This window comes from Tamandua tetradactyla, chromosome 5 (genome assembly GCF_023851605.1).
Source record: "Tamandua tetradactyla isolate mTamTet1 chromosome 5, mTamTet1.pri, whole genome shotgun sequence".
Lineage (NCBI taxonomy): Eukaryota > Metazoa > Chordata > Mammalia > Pilosa > Myrmecophagidae > Tamandua > Tamandua tetradactyla.
The window spans coordinates 167054683-167068416 of record NC_135331.1 but is presented as its reverse complement, the minus strand read 5'-3'; the positions used below and the strand labels follow the sequence as shown (position 1 = coordinate 167068416).

General features: G+C 41.1%; 1 protein-coding gene and 1 pseudogene across 5 annotated transcripts in view; both read right to left on the bottom strand.

Moving 5' to 3' along the window:
* FOXO3 (forkhead box O3) overlaps window positions 1-13734 on the bottom strand; it is a 119104-nt gene that overhangs the window by 36680 nt on the left and 68690 nt on the right. The window lies entirely within an intron of this gene.
* LOC143685037 (mth938 domain-containing protein pseudogene) lies at window positions 2492-11733 on the bottom strand (annotated as a pseudogene).

The window sequence follows — 13734 nt, the reverse complement described above, 5'->3', positions numbered from 1 at the left end:
TAAAGAGTAGACATTCTCTTTTCCTGTGTTCACTTTTAGTAATGAAAATCACAGTAAATAAAGTATCAGATTTAATTAGGCTGAATGTCTTACCCTCCTTCAGACACGTTCCAAAGTTCAAAATGTGAATATTATTAGTTCTGTAAGAACTATTAGACAAACTCATACTTCTTAGTGGACTATAAAACTTAAATATAGTAGTCGAGAAGGCTTTAATTAAGATTTAAGATACTTTTCGGTAACCATGGGGAAATAAACATCCAGACTGGCAAGAGTCTCAAGTGGGTGCAAACTTTCGGGGGACTGTTTTATCAGTATTTACTGATATTAAAAATGTACAAAGCCTTTGACTTAGTAGAAGAGACTACTCTGTCCTCTTCTTCCTACTAACAGAGTACTGAGCTTTAGCTGGGCACATGGCTGCCCAGGAAAATAGACTACACTTCCCAGTCTTTCTTGACATTAGATGGGACAACCATGCGATTTAGTTCCAGTCAATGGGATCTGAATGGAAGAGTTCAAGGGAACTTTTAGGACAACTGTTTAAAGGCAGCTTTAGTTGACTCAGATGACAGATGGGTCCCCTTTGCTCTGCTTTCTTCCTCCTTTGGCCTACATATAGAGGGATCATGAAGGAACTCTGAGGATGAAAACCACATCATGCTGAGATGGTAGGGCAGAAAAGTAAGAGAATTCTGATCCTCACCGACTTCTAAGGTGATATCAACCCTAAACTTTTTTTTAACATAAGAATAATCCACTGTTAAATTTGTGTTTCCTGCTATATACAGTTAAACCTAACACTAACGGACAGACCCAGTGGCTCTATTTTTAGGAATTAATGTTTTTGATACAGCTTTCTGTATGGTGTATGTTAAATGCAGGTACCAAATTTAACGTTTGCATATTTTAGACTCACAACAAAAAATAGTAACAAAATTCCAAGTATTAATAATGGTAGAGGATTCTAATCACATTAAGTCAGATAATGCAATAAAACACAAGGCCTTTTAGCTCCCACCTCCCATCTACCTAGTATCATCAGGCACACTGGAAGAACTTTTCAGAGAATGAATGTGTACGTGCTGGACGCCATCATCCTCCAGTGTCACAGGCACGGGGCTGGCAGTAATCCTCCTGGCCCTGAAGACTTAGAAGCTATATTATAATGAGTCTCTTAAAGCTTCTCATGTTGGGTCAATCTGGATTTCAAGGGAAAGAGCACCTTTGGGAATTAAAAATATAGAAATGAATTGTAGAAAAGATGGCTTGGAGAGACATATGGGCCTAACTCCGACTGGGAATTAATTTTATGGTAATAGAAGATATAAGGTTATTTCTACCAATCCTGGGAATAAGGCCTAGGCTACCACTTCAGCAGCATTTTTCACAGAACTATCAGAAAAAATAGCATCAACAGCCAATGAGCACAAAATATCTACAATATACCAAGATGCCATAACTTGAACAAAGTCTTACCCTCTTCTGATTTGAAGGCAGTCTGAAATAAGCAGAAAGTAAGGCAGACACAGAAATCTATCAATCTCCATTTAAATCCAGAACATCAACTCCAAATAATAAAAATGCTATCCAGTAATAAAACCAGCAGTCTCATGTCCAGACATTGTAGGATGAATCCCAGGAACAGTTTTTTTTTAATTTTTTTTAAGACCTATATACTCCCACTGAATCAACTGGTGGTCAGTTATCCTCCCTTAAAAACAATTTTCAAAAATCAGGAAATGAGTAAACTAAGAAATGTGTCATAAAACCATTCCCAAATTCTGAATAATGAATGCTTAAAAAAGAATGAAAACTTTATTGCATTAAGATGCCATATCTTAATTTTTCACATCTGAAAGCTGGATATTGAAAACATAGTTTTCTATAGTAAACAGGGCTGCATTACAAATGCTTCACTTTGCTGCCTAATTTAGTCAATATGTAAGAAAGAGCGTGCTGGGAAAAGAGCCCTAAATATTCCTAGTTAGATACATACTTGCTGGGTGGTGGTCACAGACAGTGAAGCCAGGGCCAGCTTCAAGAGAAGAGAAAAGATGGACATTTTACTCAGAGGAAAGAAGGTTACTTAGAAACTGATATTTTATGTTCATTGTACTGATAAACACTGCATTGTTACTCTCCTAAGCGTGCGTTTTAGTATGTGTGTGGGTTGAAAAATGTTTATTTCAGGATTTAAACTGTTTTTCTCAACATTTTAAACCCCTTCTTAACACACTATTGACTCCACTCCTGGCATTTCATGAATAAACTTGTGGCAAGGTCTTAGGTCTCTGAGATGACTCCTGCGGCATGAACACCCCTGCTAGAGGATAAGGCCCTGGAACCAGATTGTCGGCTTCTTGGTTCTCTCCCACTGGAACTCCTAGCATAGAATATATCACAGACACCCTTTTCTCATTCAATTATAACCACATTAAAAGAATTTTTTTTTTTACTTATTGCTTAGTGATTTATTCTCCTCTTAAAGCTCCACCTAGCAGGTAGAATGAAAGACACCTCCCACCCTGACCCCTTGGGTAACCAAGGCATTATACTCTTTTACTGCCTGCTCTGTCTGCAGGACCCATACATCAATGCCTTGTTTCTTGAGGTACTCCACAGTTGATAGAGGCACCTTCAAGGCTTCCCTCATCCCTCGGCCAATCACAAGGTCTGCACACCCTTCTTGATAACTTTCTCCACATCTGCAGGCTGCACACCAGGAGAATGCTCAGTTCCTGTTTCTCTCCAAACCCAAGCCCGACTACCCCCGTCCACACTTTGCAGTCCTTATAGGTTTTAGTTGAGCCTTGTACTTTCATTTGCCTCCAGGAGAGAGAAGCAATTTCAGGGGAAGACATAAGGATCTAACAACTTCTCTCAGAGGAGTAGCGTTCTTAAATGCCTGCGTGCACCACGACTTGTTTTAAAAGAAATTTTAAAAGGAGGAAAAAACTTCGCAAAAATCACACAAAAAATATTTGCTGTACTATTAACTGTTTTGGGAAAGTGATTTTAGTATAACATCTTTAGTCCGATTGAATCCTATGTCAGGGCTCAATTTCCTTTTATACACATTCACTCAAACAGGCATCAGGTATACAGACATGAGAGACCAACAGACATGGTGCCTGGTCTCATGGATTCCACAATTTTGTGGGGTGGGGTGGAGGGAGAAGGGACAGACGTTAATTAAAACAATTATGGATATAACTATAAATTGTGAAAAGTGCCCTGAAGGAAAACAACAGAGTACCATGTGCAAAACTAATGGGATGGGTTCAGCCTAAGAGTTAGACTGGAAAGTTAAGAAAGACCTACCACCAGGAGGATGAGATGCCAAGGAGTGAGAGCCACCTGAGCGGATGGGTTCTCCAGAGAGAAAAAGAAGAGAAAATCTGAGAAGTTGATCTTGAAGTCAGGCAACACGAAGTCAAGTAGAAGGAGGAATAAACAAGTGAGAATGAAAGAGCCACTGGACAATTGCGGGGTACGATGATCACGGCCATGAAAATGCAGTGCTTTAAGGAGAGGCAGTTAGCACGGAAAGATCTAAAAAGGTGTGGAGGCTGAAGAGTCTCCCTGAGCTTTGGTGACTCTGGCAACAACAGTATCAAGGAACAGCCAAGCACCGGTGGAACCAGACGGGAGTGGGCTGAGGAATATATGAAAGGTGAGGAAAAGGAACATAGAAAATCCTATGAAGAAGCTTGGCGGGGAAGGGGAGGAACAAGGCATTACGTGGAAGGGCATGTGGAGCCAGGGGAAGCTTTTTGTTGGTTTGTTTGTTTTGGTTGGTGCAAGAGAACAGAGCCAGTAAGAGACCAAAGATGATGGCAAGGAGATAAATAATACCAACAACAATAAACTAACATTCGTTGCATGCTTATTATATACCAAGTGTTTTATATAAAATGTCTCTTTAAGTCTCCATAAGGGGGTGATGTTACCCCCATTGTAAAGACAATAAATTGAATTTTGAAGAAATCTGCCCAAGACCAAATGCTGAGAGTGGTAGATCCAAGATAAGAACTCAAAGTGTCTGGTCCCAAAGCCAAACACTGTGCAGGGAAGGTCTCAAGGGGTGAACAGGAATGGAACCGGACTCAGAGCCTGTGGCATAATTCTGGCTCTGGAGCCACGTGAAACCCTTTCCCAGCACAGGATACGAGATGGGGAAGAAAGATTCTTCAGGCTCTACTGGAACACTGGATAGCAATGGCCATGGGGCAGTCCTTCCATCTTGGGAAAATCCTTATTATTTAGAGACACCTGGTACATACTCCCAAATACACACTTTGACTATTCCCCATTTGCTTTTCCACTACTCAAAAATGAAAACCTCTGAAAATTATGTCAACCTAGAGATGATCTGAGAGGCAAACATAGCCAGACACCATACTGAAATCAGGTTTTACTGTTGCTCCTCCAATTCTTGAACTTCTAGGCAGGAATGAGACAAAGCAAGGCACCCAGGAATCTTTCTTGCTACTTGTCCTTTCCTCCTGCAGTTGAGTCAAGAAGGAAAGGTAAGCAGAGAAAAGAAATTGTTGGATTGCTACTGAGTAGCAATCACTGCATAACGAAAAAACAATAAAGAAATCCCCAAAATAAAGAAGAGCAGCTGTAAACTGCTTCTGAATTCTGCTTATCCTGTTTTCAAAATTCAGCAATCCAACTGCCTTCACACCTATCTTAGAATAGTTTTTAGGTACTTGAGAGGGTGAGTGCAAGTTTCTGAGGTGACCTCAATGTCCAAGGCAAATAATATAAGCAAGAAGCTGTTCTAGTTTGCTAGCTGCCAGAATGCAATATACCAGAAACAGAATGGCTTTTAAAAGGGGAATTTAATAAGTTGCTAGTTTACAGTTCTAAGGCCGAGAAAATGTTCCAATTAAGCAAGTCTAGAGAGATGTCCAATCTAATGCATCCAGGGAAAGATACCTTGGTTCAAGAAGGCCGATGAAGTTCAGGGTTTCTCTCTCAAGTGAGAAGGCACATGGCGAACACAGTCAGGGCTTCTCTCTCAGCTGGAAGGGCACATGGCAAACACAGCATCATCTGCTAGCTTTCTCTCCTAGCTTCAGGTTTCATGAAGCTCCCCGGGAGGTGTTTTCCTTCTTCATCTCTAAAGGTCACTGGCTCGTGGACTCTCTCCTTCGTGGTGCTGCAGCATTCTCTGCTCTCTCTGAATCTCTTTTATTCTCCAAAATGCTTCCTCTTTTATTGGACTCCAGAAACTAATCAAGACCCACCCAAATGGATGGAGAGACACCTCCAGCTAATCCAGTTTAAGAACCACTCTTGACTAAATCTCATCTCCAGGTAGATGATCTGATTACAGTTTCAAACATACGGTATCGAATAGGGATTATTCTACCTTTATGAAATGGGATTTAGATTAAAACATGGCTTTTCTAGGGGACATACATCCTTTCAAACCAGCACACAAGCTATGGTCCTTGAATGTTCTCCCTGGCCCTTCTTAGTCCCCTGGCCCCTTCCTTAGTCTTTCTGTCTTACGACGATTTAATTTACACTGTGCCTGAAAAAATCAAACTGGCCATGGGTAAAGAGTTTACTTAACTAATGTTTACACAGTAAAAATGACAAAGAATGAACTTAAAATGAAGTCATCCTCTAAAGAATAGCAGTACACAAAAACTGGGATGAAATAAAATTCCTCCAACAGTAAAGCTTTCCATATATATTGCCAGAAGGTGGGGAAATAAGAGTTTGGAAACCTATTTCCATTTCATGAGTTAGTCTCTGGATTCAGAAGTGGAGAACACAGAGAAAGGCTCTCACTGGGAAATTCGATCTGTTGATAGCTTTAGGCTGACGTCAGACCAGGGATGCCCCTCATGCATTTCAATGCTGCTTATGCCCTTTCAGTCCTCCTGTCCCACCCTGTTTGCTACGGGGGCAACCAAGCCACTAAGTGAAGAAAAGCCCCAAAGATGGGTTAAGATCAATTTTATCTTTCATTTTTACCAAGTAGTCCAATGGATAATTACACCTGTCTGGCTGATCAGTTAAATGTTATTCTATTTAATGCTGGAGACAAAATGGCACAGAGATGTTGAAACAGAATTTTAAAATAAGACGACTTCAGAGATCATCTAACCCAGTGGCTTCAAACTGCTCAGTAGAGCCCTGGAGGAACTTTACGATGTCCTACCGGGGAAACAGACGAACTCACCAAAATTCAGCGTGCCCAATTTACCAAGATTGGTTTGCTTTTGAAAACATTTACAGAAATGTTTTAACAGCATCGATAAGAATGTTCGCAGCTTTTGTTACTGAGAATGGCATATTTTAAATTAAATTCAATCAATAATTTAAATTAAGAAGTATCCTAAGGAAACCAGAATTAGCAATTCCATCACTATGAAATACATTTGCTTCTCATCAGTAAAAACTGGGAGCCTCAAAACCTAGAACAGCTGCCAGCCTACTGTAGGGGCTAGACACATATTTGTTAAATGAACTTATTATAGGATCCTATCAACTCTGTAAAAAAAAAAGACAAAAATCTAACATGAAAAGGTAAAATCATTCAAAACGGTAGAAAGGAAGTCAAGATGCCTAGAAGGCATTACCAAAAGAAATTACTATAATGAGCTTTATGATTAATAACCCAAATTTTATATTCATTACTGGTACATGTGAAATTGTGAAGGATAAAAAAAAAACCCAAATTAATTCAGTATCTTTAAACATGACATACAAGAGATGCTAAGAAGTTCACACAGAGTGACACATCATAAACATTTTATACATAAGGATAGGTTATACATTTCTGTGACTGATTAAATATATATTTGTGAGTTTATTTAATATGTATTTAGTGTTCATAGAAGTATAGTTCATTACCTGTAATGAAAAAATGCTGTCAAAGCATTCAATGACCTATGAGAGGCCTTCACGGAGAAGCACATGGCCGAAGCATATTTCAATTCAGTCTATATATAAAAACAGATTGTTGCCATGAAATGGCACCTGAAAAATTTGGCACCAGGCCGTCAGCAATTTCTAATGCCTACTGTGCCACAGCTAAGCTTTTCAGTGCAGTGTTGCATGAGTTTTCATGGCTTCTACTCCTATTATTATCACCCAACATCATGTCTACATTTCTTCTCCAATCTGAAAGACAATGTGCTTGCTTCCTTCTACCAGCCTCTCTGGGAGTTCTGCTTCCCTTCTTCACACCCATCACTTCCTTCAAATTCTGACTTGAAACAACCTGCAGCAGCACTGGCTCCATCCCATTCAGATCACTTCTGGGCACCTCTGCACTCCATTTTTAAAAACAGAATAGACATGGCTTTTCTAGGGTACATAAATCCTTTCAAAAGGGAAACCACATAAAACTGAGTTCAGATTACACAACTGGCACCATGGAGGCAAGAAGGCAGTGACATGATATATTTAAAATCCTGAAAGAGAAAGGCTTCCAGCCAAGAATTCTGTACCCAGCCAAACTGTCCTTCAAAACTGAGCGGGAGATTAAAATTTTCACAGATAAACAAATTCTGAAAAGAATCTGTCAACCAGAGACCAGCCCTACAAAAAAGTACTAAAGAGCGTTTGACTAGTTGAAAAAAAAAGACAGGAGAGGGAGGTCTGGAGGAGGGGACAGACCTGGTAATTTAAAGGATAAAAAGAGAAAGAGGGAAAATAATGTACAGATCTGACAAAGTCCAAAAGATAAGATGGTGGATTCAAGAAATGCCTTTGCAGTAATAACTTTGAATGTTAAGAGACTAAATTTACCAATGAAAAGATACAGACTGGCAGAATGGATTAAGAAATAAAATTCAGCTATATGCTGTTTAAAAGAGACTCATCTTAGACACAAGATACAAATAGATTGAAAGTGAAAGGATGGAAAAAGATGTTCTATGCAAGTTGTAGACATAAGAAGGCACAAGGAGCTATACTAACATCAGACAAAATAGACTTTAAATGTAAAGACATCTGTGCTGGTTTGAAAGGATATATGCCCCCTAAGAAAAGCCATGTTTTAATATAAATCCCATTTCATAAAGGTAGAATAATCCCTATTCAATACTGTATATTTGAAACTGTAATGAGATCATCTCCCTGGTTGATGTGATTTAGTCAAGAATGGTTGTTTAACTGGATTAGGGGATGACATGTCTCCACCCATTTGAGTGGATCTTGATTGGTTTATTGGAGTCCTATAAAAGAGGAAACATTTTGGAGAGAGAGACTCAGAGGGACTCAGAGAGAGCAGAGAATGCTGCAGCACCACGAAGCAGAGAGTCCACCAGCCAGCGACCTTTGGAGATGAAGAAGGAAAACGCCTCCCGGGGAGCTTCATGAAACAGGAAGCCAGGAGACAAAGCTAGCAGATGATACCATATTCGCCATGTGCCTGTCCAGCCGAGAGAGGAGCCCTGACTGCGTTCACCATGTGCCTTTCCAGATGAGAGAGAAACCCTGAACTTCATCGGCTTTCTTGAACCAAGGTATCTTTCCCCGGATGCCTTTGATTGGACATTTCTATAGACTTGTTTTAATTGGGACATTTTCTCGGCCTTAGATCTGTAAACTAGCAACTCATTAAATTCCCCTTGTTAAAAGCCATTCCGTTTCTGGTATATTGCATTCCAGCAGCTAGCAAACTAGAACAGGACACTATAGATTAATAAAAGGGACAATTCACCAAAAACAAAACAAAACAAAACAAAAACAGAATGGCAGGTCTTATTCTTGGAGCTCTGCAGTGTTGAACTTTCTCTGTTTCTCAGGTACATGGTTTTGTTTGATGCTGCCTTTCCAGGTAGACTGTAAACTCCAAGACTGACGAATAAGTTTTCTATTATTTCTGTACCTCAGAGCGACTGACAACAGTTTGATGCATACTGCAAGGTATTCAATAAATATTTACAAGTAAAATCCACAGCTTCATGTTTCAGGACTGAGCCCACAATGTAGTGATAGTGATGCTTTGTCCCTTTAAAATTGCTATGTACTTCTCAAGGAGTTAGTTCACAATTTATCTAAAATAAATATAAAAGTAGTCGTGGAGGCTGGATTTTTTTTTTTTTTGGTGGGGGGAGGTTCTGGGGGACAGGTTTAAGCTCAACTTGAGAACGATCACAAACCTGTCTGAAGTAAGTGCAGCTCCGTTTGCTTCTTTCTGAGGAGCTCCTGTGGCTGTTTCTACCTAGGTCTACTGCACCCACTATTAATCAGGGTTTCTTCCAATAATGCTTTCTGAGGGTGTACGACAATAAGAAATAAGATGGTCCTATCTGGTTTTCTCTCATTTCAGAGCGATCCACAACTTATGACCAACAAACTCAGTTTTTGCCTTTATTCACAACGCCATCTTCATTCTGTCCCTGAGATGAAAGCATTTCCAAAAAGTCAAAAGCTATGCTTGAATAGTGTGGCAACCGATGGAGTTCACATTTCCATCTCCAGCAGTCTCAGTGGAGATTATGCTGTGCATATGAACGATGCAGGATTTAGATCCCCCAGCTGTGAGGCATAGCCTGAGGGGAGGACCCTATCTTCAGGTCACAGACGCAAACCAGGGCCCCGGCTCCAGGCGTCTCCAGTGAGAAAGGACAGATCTTGAGGTTATCTCTCTTCTGGGTCCATTAGCGAGAAAGGTCTGCTGTTAGAGCTCCAGGAGCCCAGCGGGAGTCGGGCCTCCCAGCTCAGGGGCTGAGACAGTGCTGACACAGGAAGGGACACCAAGATCTTCAATGGAAATAAATACCTCGGGCAATGTCAGCCGGGACGAAGGGACACTTTTCTGGCCCTTTTCCTTCTGCAGATTTTATATCAGAACTTCGGGGACAATTACAATCCACATTTTCCCAAGGAGCCTGGACCTCCAACCTAAAGACATCTTTAAAAAGAGCAACATACAAATGCTGTGCTGGGTCCTACTGCTCCATCTCAGCTTTAGACACGACTAAGCAGGGAAGAACAGTGAGTTAAACGACCAACCTTCCCCAGTGTGCTGCTTGCTGATGTCTCCTGTGGCTCCCCGCGTGCCTAGAAAACTGCTGGGGCGGTCGGGGGAAGCTGGATTCATCATAGGTCTCTGTTCCTAGAGCTGCTTATTTTCTTGAGGGTAAGTGAGCAGAATCCTGCAGATACCACCTTGCACAAACCCCTCATTCCAGAGAAACCACATTATCTGCCGCTGGGGAAGGCTGGGCCAGGAACCATGCCCGGGTCTCCTGGCTCTGACCGCTGTTTCCTTCCTTCTAGACCAGTGGATTCCAAATCTGTTCAGTGGGAGAATCCTTTTCCCAAGTTGAAATCTTAGGCAAAACCTTGATATCCAGAGCAAAATGAAAGTGGAACTGCTCTGGTTAGGGGGAGGGGGTGGGTCCGGAGCCTCCGCCCCCCAACTTCCCTCAGCATCCTGAGGCCTCTCTGTGGACCTCTGGGGTCTCTAGGGCTCCACCTGAAAACTACTTCTCTCCACACCCTCCTTCTTTCCACTCCCCTGTCCCACACACAGAAAAATACCACTACCGAGGTGTGCGTGGGACAGACATAATCATGCACATAATGGCATTCCTGAAACTCTGCAAAATGGGGTAGAAAGTTACTCATGTTCTAACTGGCCTGACTTAACCATTGTGGGCATCTTGATATATATCCTTTTCATTTTTTCTTCTAAGTATTTTTGTTTCACAGAATCGAAAACATAATTATCTGGCCTGTTTTATTAACTTGACAGTGGACATACATTTGCTTAACAAATTAACTTTTTATTAATACTCTTTTGAGGATTTCATGATGCTCTTTCTGATAAATGGCTCCCTTCTAAACATCGTGAAACTAGAACATGATAATCATTCAACCGAGGTGAGGAGGAAAAAAAGACAGTTTAGGGGGAAAAGACTGAAAAAAAAATACTAGAGAGAAGACAGAAAGGAAGAAGGGGCAAAGACCAGGGCAAGAGAGGTCACACAGCTGACCTGAGAGAAAAAGCCAGGGGGAGAGAAAAAGAGATGCTAGGGAAATTACTGCCTTACGGAAAAACAACGCTAGAAAAACGAACCATTTCTATCTTCATCAGGAGTCTGATAGGTATCATAAACCCAGATGGGGGACTTAACTTGCACAATATTACTTTCATAAATCCACAGAAACACTCAGAGGTCAATTATACCATTCTATTATTGACCAGCTTTGCTGCCCATCATTCTGGGGAATGGTCAAGGGCTGAATTTAGACACTTTAAAACTCATAACAAGATGTAAATCAAGCTGGACTCTAGGACCAAAGCCCTCTGTCTGCCCAGTTTCTAGGCTGGTTTTTGGCTTTCTAACTTTGGGTTCTATATTAATGCACTAGAACTAGTACCAAGGCACTGATTTGCTTGTGAACATGGAATTTGAAGTTTTAATCTAAAGTTTTTTCACGTCATGCTAAGCATCACTTAATTAAGGAAGACAAAATTTCGTAACAGAAAAATGTCCTCTTGGCTATTATGTGTTCTTTTAATATCTTTAGATAATATTTTCAAATAATTTGTCTTATTTTTTGCTGGTTGTAGGGAAAATTTTTAAGGGAAGGCATAAAGTCACAAACTAAACTAAGGCCCAAAGATCAGGTGGCAGAACCCTGCCCAGCACCCAGAAACCTTCACACTCTCTGCAGAAGTCTGCACCACTCCACGAATCCCTTCATATCTGAGTAGATTTACAGATCTGTTTGCAGGGCTGCTCATTAAATAGGTTCTTTCAACAGAACTACCTGGGAGGAAGATGAAGAGAGCTGCCCACTTCCCCAGAGCCCTGTAACCTTGCAACTTCTTCCAGAAAATGTAAATGAGCCTGGACAAGTAGAGAATATGAACTGGATCCTCCCTGAGAACAGAGCTCCCATCAGTGGCTGCCAGTCTGAGGTCCTTGGCTGCCCGTGGTTACTCCACCAGGGAGGTTTCTTCTCGGGTGGCGAGTCTGCTGCATTGATGAGTGCAAGGCACTGCCTCTATGACTACTTTTTTTTTTTTATTGACAAATCTTCACACACATATGGTTAGTACATGGTGTACAAGCAATGGCTCACAATATCATCACACAGTTGTGTATTCATCACCATGATCATTTTTAGAACATCTGCATTGCTCCAGAAAAAGAAATAAAAAGAAAAAAGAAAAAACTCATACATCCCATATCTCTTACCCCTCCCTCTCACTGACCACTAGTATTTCCATTTACCCAATTTATTTTATCCCTTATCCTCCCTATTATTTATTTATTTATTTATTTACTTATCTATCCATACCCTGGATAAAAGGAGCATCAGACACAAGGTTTTCACAATCACACAGTCACACTATAACAGTTGCATCATTATACAATCATCTTCAAGAATCAAGGGCTACTGAACACAGCTCAACAGTTTCAGGTACTTTCCTTCAGTCACTCCAATACACCATAAACTAAAAAGGGATATCCATATAATACATAAGAATAAGCACAGCCTAGAGACCTCCATCCTTATTTAAATGAGGAGGCCATTTCCCTGGAGGCACAGTGAAGGGCTGCTCTGGTTTTCTAGTGGTTTCCTCAGTCTAGGAGACCAGGTCCCAAGTCCTGAAAGCAGAGTCTCCGGGATGCCTGAAGTCTCTGCAGCTCCGCGTGGGCTCAACACAGGGTCTGCTCTATCTACAGGATACCCATCCTGCCGGGTATAAAAGGTTGGGTTTAACCTTTTTGTCCATTAAATGAGCTCTCCAGCGTTGTGAAACAGTGATCTACTGTGGAGAGGTTAGTGAATATATACCCAAAAAATGAACATCTTATACCTATATTCCCTGAGTGGTCAAATGACCATTTTGTGTGTGCTTACTGCACGTGCTCACTGTCGCAACATCCATAAATCTGTAAGTTACCCACGGAATGGACCTGGGAGGGCGAGTCACAGTATGGAAGCAGGCTGAGAATCTGGTCCTTAGAGCAACCTGTTCTTTCACTCCCCAAACTGAGAGCTCGCCTCTCTCCTGAGGGGTGACAGAGGTTCATCCCGCTTTGTGTGGACAGCCGACAAGATCACCACACAGTCCAGCCAGTAGAAGAAATAGTTGTCTTTCTACTCTGAAGCCATCACAGGAACCAACTACTGAATGATACCCAAAAGCTATGCTTTTAAAATCTTTTTTCTTATTGTCTGCCAATAGTCACATCACTGTAACTAAGTGATACTCCGCGTCCTACCCCAAACCTTCCGATGAAGGCCGGTCAGCATGTTCCAGAAAACACCAGTTCTGCTCTATTTCAGTGCCTGTAATTCTGATCCTTTCTCTCCATTCCCCCGGCCCACGAGGACGTCTCTCATCATGCAAACATACAGGTGACCGCGCTTTCATCCCTGCCACAGTGTGAAATGCCAGGACAAGATGCGCAGAAAGGGAATGAGCCTCTCCACACCGCCTGCAGCTCCACTCCTGACAAGTCTAAAAAACCCTTTTTTAAGATTCATAACATAGAATATTATTCTTTTTATTGTGATATGTTTTAAACAGCTTGGAAATTATATAGAACATAACACCCAAGGACCTACCATCTAACTTTAACATATTTCAGCATTTTGCCACATTTGCTTAAAAGAACTAAAACATTACAAGTACAGGTGAAGCACCTTGTGTATCCCCTGCTCATTCCATTTCTATATCAACCTTCTCATAGGCAACCACTTTCCTAAATTAGGTATTTATTATTTCTG